Below are 11,160 nucleotides of genomic sequence, written 5' to 3'. Positions count from 1 at the left end.
TTATCAGAGGGTCAGGTGCTGTTCCTCGAGCTTGCGTTGATGTTCGCTGGAACACTTCAGCAATCCCAGGAAAGAGATGTGGGCATGAGAGCAGAGGGAGGGTGTTGAAATGGCCAGCAACCGGAAGCTCGGGGTCATGCATATGGACTGAGTGGAGGTGTTCCACAAAGCTGTCACCCAGTCTGCGTTTGGTTGCTCCAATATAGAGGAGACCGCATCGTGAGCAGCGAATACAGTATATTAAATTGAAAGAGGTGCAAGTAAATCACTGAGTGTTTGGGGCCTCGGATAGTGAGGAGAGAGGAGATAAAAGGGCGGGTTTCACACCTCCTGCGACTGCATGGGAAGCTGCCGTGGGAAGAGGACGAGGAGTTATGGAGGGGTGGACCAGGGTGTCGCGGAGGGAACGATCTCTTTGGAACGCTGACAGAGGAGGGAAGGGGAGGATGTGTTTGGTGGTGGCATCACGATGGAGGTTGGGGAAATGGTGAAGGATGTGGAGGCGAGTGGGGTGCAAAGTGAGGAGAAGGGGAACCCTGTCACGGTTCTGGGAGGGAGGGGAAGGGGTGAGGGTAGAGGTGCGGGAAATGGGCCGGACACGGTTGAGGGTCCTTTCAACCACAGTGGGAGAGAATCGTGCGTTGAGGAAAAAGGAAGACATGTCAGAAGCGCTGTTATGGAAGGTAGCATCATCAGAGACAGAGAAACTGGGAGAATGGGATGCAGTCCTTCCAAGAAACTGGCTGTGAGGAAGTGTAGTTGAGGTAGCTGTGGGAGTCATTGTGCTTCTAATAAATATTAGTGGACAGTCTATCCCCAGAGATGGAGACAGAGGAGTCAAGGAAGGGAAGTGTCAGAGATAGACCATGCAAAGGTAAATATTATTAATCATTTATTTATTTTAATTATTATTTTAACACCTCTGTTTAAATCTTCCCCCTAAACTTCTCTGCTCTGGGGAGACCAATGGTTGCATTTCTGCCACTTGTACCAAAACTCTGCCAGTGGAGCTTTCAAAGATAAAACCGAGGCCTTGATAAATGCCTGGATGGGACAATTGTGCAGAATTCGGTGGCAGTAATCAGCCATTCTCCATCAGAATTCTAAAGGCTGGATTCCCTGCCTCACGGTTTCTCTCACCATAACCATGTTTTCCTCGGTGGGGCTCAGTCCCGCACTGGGCAGTGCTCTCCTGGTCTGTGAGGCTGGATCCACACCAGAACATGAGGACATTCAGCCCATCGAGCCTCCTCCACCATTCAATACGATCCTCTCCATGTCAATGATACACTTTCCTAACAGAAATCTATTGATCTGAGTCTTGAATACTCCAACTGACTCCCAGCCAGACTCTTGAGGGAGAGAGTTCCAGATTTCCACTACCCTTTGTGTGAAGAATTGCTTCCTGATTTCACTCCTGGCTCTGATTTTAGATTATCTCCCCTTGTTCCTCATTCCCCATCTGAGGAAATTGTTTCTCAACGTCTGCTCAAATTCTTTTATCACTATAAACACTTGGATTAAATCATCCCTCAACCTTCTAAACTCATGAGAAGAGGCTTAGTCTATACATCGCATCCTCATAATTTAACCCTTCTAACCCTGGTGAATCTGTGTTGCACCCGCTACATGCCCAATATAGCCTCCCCGAGGTGTGATGCCGAGAACTGAATGCAGCACGCCATGTGCGACATGGCCAGAACTATGTGCAACTGAACCATCGTACAGTTGTGTCTCAGTGGATAACACTCTTACCTCTGAGTCGTAAGGTTGTGGGTTCAAACCCCACTCCAGAAACGTGAGCTCACAATCCAGGATGAGATTCCCAGTGACAGTAGTGAGGAAGGGCTGCACTGTCATTTGGATGAGATGTTCAAACGAGGCCCTGCTTCTTGCTGAGGTGGATACAGAGGATCCCACAGCACTATTTTGAAAAAGAGCCAGAACACATTTTTCCTTCAACCAACGTCAACACTGCTTGGTATTTGTGGGAGCTTGCTGTGCACAAATTGGCTGCTGCATTTCCTGCATTACAACAGTGACTACATGAAGAATTTGACAGACGCTATACAAATGCAAGCCTATCTTTTCTTTCTGCATCTCTCAGATATAATTGCAAAAATGAAAACACAAGAAATCATGTTCAGTGGTATCCGAATTTTATTCACGAACCTTTCGGCAGAATCCATACTTTGTGATTTTTTCTGGCTATGCTGATATCGCTTTGCAGTTGGCCCACTACGAAAGAATTGCCAAGTTTGATAAAGCAATGTCACAAATGCTTTCTATTAGTATATTCTAGGGATGTGGGTGATGCTGGCAAGACCAGCGTTCATTTCCCTGCCTCCAGATGCCCCAAGGTGGTAGTGGCAGGTAGTCTTCTTTGCAGAGGTTTGATACAACTGAGTTGTCAGGCCACTATAGAGGGCAATTATGGGTCAACTACATTATTCTGAGACTGGAGTCACATACACAAAAAGGACTCATAACATTGCACTAGTTCTATAATATCAAACCTGCATGTTCGCATTGAATGGTCATTAGTTACTCTGTGATTGATATCATCCATTAAAGATAAATTGTTGGTTGCATTCCAATATATTAAAACAAAATGAATGGACAAAACTAACATATTAACATATTAAATTTATATAGTGACTCTAACGTAGCAAAATGTCCGATGAAGCTACACAGGAGCGAAGATTAGATCTTAGGACCCAGACAGCTTGAGGCACGGCCACCAATAGAGGGAGGAAGGAAGTGGGGGATGTGCAAGAGGCTAGAATTAGAGGAATGCAGAAGTCTCAGGGAGCTATGGGAAGTTACAAAGATAGCGTGGAATGAAGGAGTGGTGGATGTGTAAAAGGCCCAGAGTAACAAGAATGTATAGAGCTCAGGTGGTTTTCATACTGCAAAAGATTACAGAGATAAGAAGAATGAATAATCCTGGAAAGCAATGGATTGAAGTCGTAAGGAGCGCTCCAGCTCGAACGCTGGCTCAGAGATGGCAGTGAAAGCCTCCAGCCACCACAATTGTCTCCCCGGTGATGTAGGCCGCATCCTGCGAGCAGAGGAAGGAGACAGTGCCAGCGCACTCCTCCGGCTCGCCAATTTGGCGCATAGCGATTTTCTCCTCAAATCGCTGGTGCAAGCTATCGTCCGACCACAGGGCTGAGCTGAACTTAGTCCTAATAACGCCCGGAGCCAGGCAATTGACGCGGATGTTGACCGGGGCCAGCTCGTCCGCCAGCACCTTGGTCAGTCCCAACAACGCTGTCTTGCTGACGCTGTAGGGCCCGATGGCAGGGAAAGGCTGGTAGGCAGCGGCGGAGCTCACCAGCATGATGGAGCGACCACCTCGTCTCTCCATGTGCGGCACCACTAGCTTGGCCAGAAGGAGAGCCGTCTTGACGTTGACCTCGAAGATTTTGTCCCAGGCCTCCTCTGAGCAGTCCAGGACTCTCCCCGCGAAGGGATTGACAGCAGCGTTGGAAACCAGGATGTCAATGACTCCATGGCGCTTCAGCGTCTCGCCAACCAACACCTCCCGGTCCTCCCTCTTGCCCACGTGGCAGACGGTGCCCGAGACACCCAGGCCCTCAGCCTGTAGCTGCCCCAGGGCCCTGTCCACGCTGGCCTGCTTGCGGCTGCTGATCACCACCTGTGCCCCATCCCGGGCCAGGCGCCGGGCAATGGGCAGTCCGATACCCTGGGTGGAAGCTGTGACCAAGGCCACTTTGCCACTCAACAGTGCCTGTTGCATGGTGCCAGGAAATTGGACTCTGACCCTCCTTCCGGTCATATGCGCCGGATGGGCGGAGTCAGCGCCGCGCGACGTGCACTCCCCACGTGACCCGCCCACCAATCACGGGGCAGCAACGGAACGCCTCGCCCCTTTGGCAGGGCGCGGCTCCGGACAGTCCACACGGCACGTGAGCCACAGCGGCGGGGGCGGGGCCCAGCCGGCGCGGCGGCCAATGAGCGCCCAGCGAGGGCGGGAGGTCGGTCCACGGGCTGGACCGGGCGGGCCGCCGGATGGAGGTGGAGCGAGGCGCCGGGAGAAACCGTCCGGGAAGCTGACCTTGAGTAAGCGGCGCTGCTTTGTCACTCTCATCACGGTCCCGCCCAGCCTCAGCGCCGCCGCTCCCCGTTGGCTGAAACAAGTTCTCACCCTGTCCCTGACGCCATTTCCAGCATTGTGTTGCTATTGGCCGAGCGCCATGTCAATCAGGGCATTGTCGCTGGACGCCCCGCCCAATCTAACGGCTCAGGGCGCGAGATGCTCATTAGCATAACGGGAAACTCATTAGCATAACAGTCTCCTCATTAGCATAATAACACCCTCATTAGCATGAGGGTCACCACGAATAAAAATTGAGCTAAAACAAGACAGCAGTAAAATACTGAAATTAAATAAAAATGAGAAATACTCTTGCAGTTCTGATAAAAACCTCATTGTCTGGAATGTAGGATAGAGTTTATAATTCCAGTCAGTTTGCTTTGTTTCTGTCCAGCTGCCGCCAGCTAGTTTTTCTAAACTATATTAAATTTTAGATTCCGGTGAGAGGATCATATAGAATTGCAGAGAGCAGAAGCAGTCCAAAATATTAATTCTATAAGATAGGGTCCTGATATTGTGCAGACGGTGTTCCCTCCAGCTCAGGCACCTCGCAAGGTTCCCCTCCAAGTCAGTCACCATCTTGATTTGGAAATATCTGGTCACCATTGACCAGAAACTGACCTGGACCAGCCATATAAATACCATGGCTACAAGAGCTAGGAATCCTGCAGGGAGTAACTCACCTCCTGACTCCCCAAAGCCTGTCCACCATCGACAAGGCACAAGTCAGGAGTGTGATGGAATATTCTCCACTTGCCTGGATGGGTGCAGCTCCAACAACACTCAAGAAGCTCGACACCATCCAGGACAAAGCAGCCCGCTTGATCAGCACCCCATCCACAAACATTCACTCCCTCCACCACCGACTCAGGAATGAGACCTTACACTGTTTAACTCCAATGGGAGCTGAAATTACAGTTCCTACGGGCGATCTTTAAGGGAGAAGGTGTTTCAGGTACAGACGAGGGACATTTAAACAAGGGTGAAAGGCAAGAGAACCAAAGCCAGGCTCATTGGATGACGAGGGAGATAATAATATTGTCATGAAAACCATACATGTAAAATGGGAAGTATTCAGTTCATCGGTTGGAACCTTGCCTGAGATTTTTAGTGGCAATTCATGCAGATAACTTTTTTTTAAAGTACACTGGCAGCCAAGATGGCCACTGCAATTTACATTTGAAACACCAAAGACCAGACTGGAGACAATATCACTGACTCAACCTGGCCAGAACAATGGGTGCTCTTGGAGTAAATTACCTCAAACCGCCTTGTCAGAGTGGTCGTCAAGGGCCATCGACACCCATTGGCTTTGAAAGAGCCAAGCCAAGCTATCAAGGAGGCAGCTCTCTCTCTGTCTCTCAGTCAGACTGCCACAGCCGAAAACCAGGGGACAAGGATCGAACCCCCTCTTCTGCCTTCAGGAACCTTGAAAAGCAATTTCACAATTGTGTACGTCGCCCAGCGAAGACTTCAGGACTACAATTTCAACTGAGAACTCTTGGACTGATATACCATATTTAAATTCCATTTTTTCCAGACTCTGCTCCAACCACCAAAGCTGTTTTCCCTTGTTAATCTATTTGTGTGCATGTGACTCTCGTGTGAATGTGCGCATGAATGCGTAGCGTATTTTTAGTAATTTTAACCGGTTTAGAGTGTTAAGAATAATAAACTTACATCTTTCTATTAAAGGAACAGGAGCAAGCGCTCACTGGGGTGGTTACGTTCAATCACAGTGTAAAAAGAATAAACCCTCTTGCGGTCAAATCAGAGAAGGGGTGAAAGTGGAGCCTGAGACCCCTTCCTCACCTGGCTGTAACAATATGATGAAACAATAAAGAGGGTTGTATGATGCATCTCAGGTGAATTCTTCAAGCGTGAACCAGGCCAAATACAATAAGTTCAGAGGGAAAGTGAAGAGGAAAAAGGACAGGCAAAGAGAGAATATGAGAATACAATGGTAGTCAACATAAAAGGGAACATAAAAGTCTTCTACCAGCATGTAAATAGTAAGCTTGGGTGGGTCCTATCAGTAGAAGTGGAGATAGTAGAGGTAATGCATGGGGTGAAAAGGTAGGGTGTACTGGAAATGCTTAGAATGGATAAATTGCCTGGTCCGGATGACTTGCATCCCTGGTTGCAAAAAGAAATGGGGGTGGAGATAGCGGGAGGGTTTGCCGCAATTTTCCAATCTTCCCTAGATACAGGGAATGTGCCAGACGATTGGAGAGTGGCAAATGTGACACCCTTATTCAAGAAAGTGTGTGAAGACATTCCTAGCAACTACAGTTTAACATCAATATGGTTGGAAGAACATGGAGAGACAATACAATATAAAGGGTACAACTCTAAAGGGGTTGCAGGAGGAGAGGGACCGAAGGGTGTATGTGCATAAGTCACTGAAGGTGGCAGGACAGGTTGAGAGAGTGTTTAATAAAGCATACAGTATCCTGGGCTTGATTAATAGAGGCATAGGGTATTTGAACAAGGAGGTTATGTTAAACTTGTATAAGATACTAGTTCGGCCTCAGCTGGAGTATTGCGTGCAGTTCTGGGCGCCGCACTTTAGGACAGATGCGAAGGCATTGGAGAGAGTGCAGAAAAGATTCACGAGAATGGTTCCAGGGGTGAGGAAATTTAGTTATGAAAACAGATTGGAAAAGTTGGGACTGTTTTCCTTGAAGAAGAGAAGGCAGAGAGGAGATTTGATAGAGGTATTCAAAATCATGAGGGTTCTGGTCAGAGTACACAGAGAGAAACTATTCCCACTAGTGAAAGGATCAAGAATGAGAGGCACAGATTTAAAGTGATTGACAAAAGAAGCAAAAGTGACATGAGGAAAAACTTCATGCAGCGAGTGGTTAAGGTCTGGAAAGCACTGCCTGAAAGTGTGATGGAGGCAGGTTCAATCGAGGCATTCAAAGGGGAATTAGACTTATCTGAGAAGGAAGAATGTGCAGGGTTACGGGGACAAAGCGGGGGAATTACATTAGGTGAATTGCTCATTCGGAGATCCGGTGCAGAATCAATGGGCCGAATGGCCTCCTTCTGCGTTGCAACAATTCTGTGATTCAGTGATGAAGCAATAAATAGGGGAAAGGATAGGTTTGAGTTAATTATGGAGGGCCAGTACAGATTTGCAAAAGGCAGATCCTACTTGACTAATCTAATTGAATTTCTTGATGAAGTAACAGAGAAGGTTAATGAAGGGAATCAATGGATGTTGTGTATATCAATTTTCAGAAAGTTCTGGACAAAGTACCACCTAAAACCTGAGGCTCATGGAATTGGAGGGTCAGTGTCAGTTTGGATAACATATTGGTTTACGGACAGAAAACAGTAAATGGGTCCCCAGACTCCCCAACCAGGCGAAACATCTTACCTGCATCTACCCTGTCTATCCCTTTTCATACCTATTGATTGCATCCGGACATGAAGAGGCTCGCAGAATGGGCAGACAAGTAGCAGATGGAATGTAATACAGAGAAGTGTGAGGTGATGCATTTTGGAAGAAGGGATATGGAGAGACAATGCATTCTAAATGGCACAGTGCTAAACAGTGTACAGGGATAGAGGGACCTGTGGCTTCATATGCATAGACCATTGAAGGTGCAAGGACATGTTGAGAGAATAACTAACAAAGTATACGGGACCATGAGCTTCATTAATAGAGGAATTTAGAACAAATGCAGGGAGGATATGTTGAACCGATATAAAGCTCTGGTGAGGCCACAACTAGAGTATTACAACCAGTACTTGTCGCCACATTTTAGGAAAGATGTGAGGGTGCTTGTGAGGGTGCAGAAGAGATATACCCGGAATGGTTCCAGGGATGAGGGAATTTAATTACAAAGTTAGACTGGAATAACTGGGGCTGTTCTCCTTGGAGCAAAGGAGATTTGACAGAAGTGTACAAGATGAGGGCAAGTTTAGATAACGTAGACAAATAAAAGCCTACAAGGGTGTTGGAAGAGCAGACGATTAATAGTTTCAGAGGGAAAATGGATGGCATTCGAAGGAAATGAACCTGCAGGGCTACGGGACAGTGGGCGAATGTAACTGATTGGACTGCTCTACAGAGAGCTGCTATGGGCTAAATGGCCTGAATAACCTCCTTCTGTGCTGTAATGACTCTCTGTAGCCATGGAGATAACTTTCTGAGACAACACTTGCATAATTTGATCAAAGGTGCAACATGGAAACTTGTAAAAATAGGAGCAGGAGTAGGTCATTCGGCCCTTCAAGCCTGCTCCACCATTCAATACGGTCATGGCTGATCATCCAAACTCAGTAACCTGTTCCCGCTTTCTCCCTGTATCCCTTGATCCCATTAATCCTAAGATCTGTATCCATCTCTTTCTTGAATATATTTAATGATTTGGTCTCAACTGCTTTCTGTGGTAGAGAATTCCACAGGTTCACCGCTCTCTGGGTGAAGAAAGCTCTCCTCATCTCAGTCCTAAATGGCTTACCCCTTATCCTCAGACTGTGACCCCCGATCCTGGAATCCCCTGCCATTGGGAACATCCTTCTTGAATCTAGTCTGTCCAGTCCTATTAGAATTTTGTAGGTTTCTATGAGATCCCCTCTCATTCTTCTAAACTCTGGCGAATACAAGCCTAATCGACCCAATCTCTCTTCATATGTCAGTCCTGCCATCCTAGGAATCAGTCTGGTGAACCTTCGCTGCACTTTCTCCATAGCAAGAACATCCTTCCTCAGATAAGGGGACCAAAACTGCAACTGTGTAGTTGATAAGCACAGTCACAACATTCTGTGCAGCTGGCAGCCTGCCTTGGCAGTGTAAGAATGGGCTGTTCAATAACCACAAGAGGCAATGGGGTTGCCATCTTGACTCTGAGCTTCAAAAGCTTCTTTCTGAACTGCCTCCAGCCATTAGGCCATAGCATGTTGGGTGTTTATAACACCAGGACAAAACCCTGGGACCAATTTCTCCCCATTCTAATATGATCTGGGAACAGATCAGTGGTAGCATCCCCTGAGCACATGTGAAGGCTAAGGTAGAGGCCATCGGAGGCCCATTGCCTAACCAGAAATCTGGACCATGCAGGAACTCAGAGGCGAGAAGGGGTGCCCGCTGTGGTGTTTTAATTGTAACTGCCTGGGCCACTATGCCCGTGACTGCAGCAATAGGTACATTGAGGAGGCTGACAGTAACAGCGAGCCCTGCCTTCCCACTACTACTGTACAGCTGAGTCCTGATCCTGTCAAGCAGTGGCTGGAGAGGATAGAGGCAGCAATACAGACTATGCGAATTAGTAACAGAGCTTGGCCGGTTGCTGCAGTGTATCAGGAACCTGGGAAAACAACTCCAGACCCACATTGACTCCAGCAGGCTTCTCCCGGAGAGATAGTTTCTCTTCTCTGATACAATGGTAGTAGGAGACTGGTAGTCTGCACTGTTGATACGGCAGGCCATGAAGAATTAACATCACTTGAGTCTGACTCCTGCACAACCATCATTCATGATCTCCACCCTGGACCTACAAAGGGCGTGCTCCAAGTTTTATCAGGCTTTGCAGAAGACTACGGACCAGCCACCTCTGATGATCCTGAGGTACAGGCGATTCTTGAATCTGTGCCAGGTGTATTCACAACTCATAAACATGATTGTGGAAACATGAGCAAACTCAAAGATATTAGCAGACTGGTGCATGCTCCCATGAAGCAGTACTCTTGCTCAGCTGAGAGTATATGGTATATTCAAGCCATTGTCAAGTCACTGTTAAAGCAGCCTGTAGTTCGCAAACATCAGAAATTGAAAAATCAGTTTGAGGAAGAAACTAATAAGTTTGCAGAAAATTCAAGTTAAATCTAAAATGTCTTCCCTGAAGAAAATGTTTTCCTTTGAAGTTGACAATGTTACTACTGCTTTTTGATATTTTCAATCCAAGAATGAAAAAAAACTTGTGCATTATTGTAATGAACTCGTGCTATGCCGAATGATGATTTTTTTAATCCTTCGGTTGGCAACATGAATAAAACTTTCAAAGAAACAGGAGACAAAAAGCTGATAAAAGACCACGGCTAGCAGCTAAAATGGCCACCGTAATGTGCATCTGAATACCCTACATTCCAATGTATCGAGGTGGAGCTGTTGGTCTGGTAAATCTCCAACTAGAACAATGGCCTGAGAATTTTGAATGGGCTACCTGCCTTTCATTTTTTTTATTTATTTAGAGATACAGCACTGAAACAGGCCCTTCGGCCCACCCAGTCTGTACCGACCAACAACCACCCATTTATACTAACCCTACAGTAATCCCTTATTCCCTATCACCTACCTACACTAGGGGCAATTTACAATGGCCAATTTACCTATCACCTGCAAGTCTTTGGCTGTGGGAGGAAATCTGGAGCACCCGGGAGAAACCCACGCAGACACAGGGAGAACTTGCAAACTCCACACAGGCAGTACCCAGAATCGAACCCGGGTCCCTGGAGCTGTGAGGCTGCAGTGCTAACCACTGTGCTACTGTGCCGCCCATAACAAGATATTAAAGGGCATCTTGGAACATTAACGCTGGTGGAGACAGACCACTGAAAGGGTATCACTTAAACAATGGACCTGAGAGAAATTGGAATTCTTAGACCTGATCTAATTAAGTTGCAAAAGAGAGAATACAATGGGCCATCATGTGACAGACTCTCCAGCTGTATGAAACTAGCTGCTCCTTCTTTCCACAGACAGACAAGCACCTGAGCTTGACCAGTGAAGGATCCAAGTGGGGTCTTCCTCTCTCTCCTCTCTCCAGGTGACCTTGCAAGTTTGAACCCTGCCTCCTGGCTGCTACCATCGAAGACTATCATTGCTGCAGAAAAAGACCCTGGGAAGAAAACCATCTGCATCACTGTCCCCAAAAAAACCCTGAACCAGTGAACCACATCTACCAGCCAGGAACTGCAGGACCACCGAGTTCAGCAAGAAGACAAATGAATTACCAGACTTTACAGACTTTTTATTTGTTCTGGACTCTAATCCAACCAAACTATTCTTCTGCACTCTGCAATCTGTT

At 47.1% G+C, this 11,160-nt stretch overlaps 1 pseudogene; it reads right to left on the bottom strand.

Moving 5' to 3' along the window:
• Window positions 1-2,947: 2,947 nt before the first annotated feature.
• Window positions 2,948-4,061, bottom strand: LOC137352729 (dehydrogenase/reductase SDR family member 4 pseudogene; annotated as a pseudogene).
• Window positions 4,062-11,160: the final 7,099 nt, after the last annotated feature.

Source organism: Heterodontus francisci, chromosome 39 (genome assembly GCF_036365525.1).
Source record: "Heterodontus francisci isolate sHetFra1 chromosome 39, sHetFra1.hap1, whole genome shotgun sequence".
Lineage (NCBI taxonomy): Eukaryota > Metazoa > Chordata > Chondrichthyes > Heterodontiformes > Heterodontidae > Heterodontus > Heterodontus francisci.
This window is presented reverse-complemented; position numbering and strand designations above follow the sequence as displayed.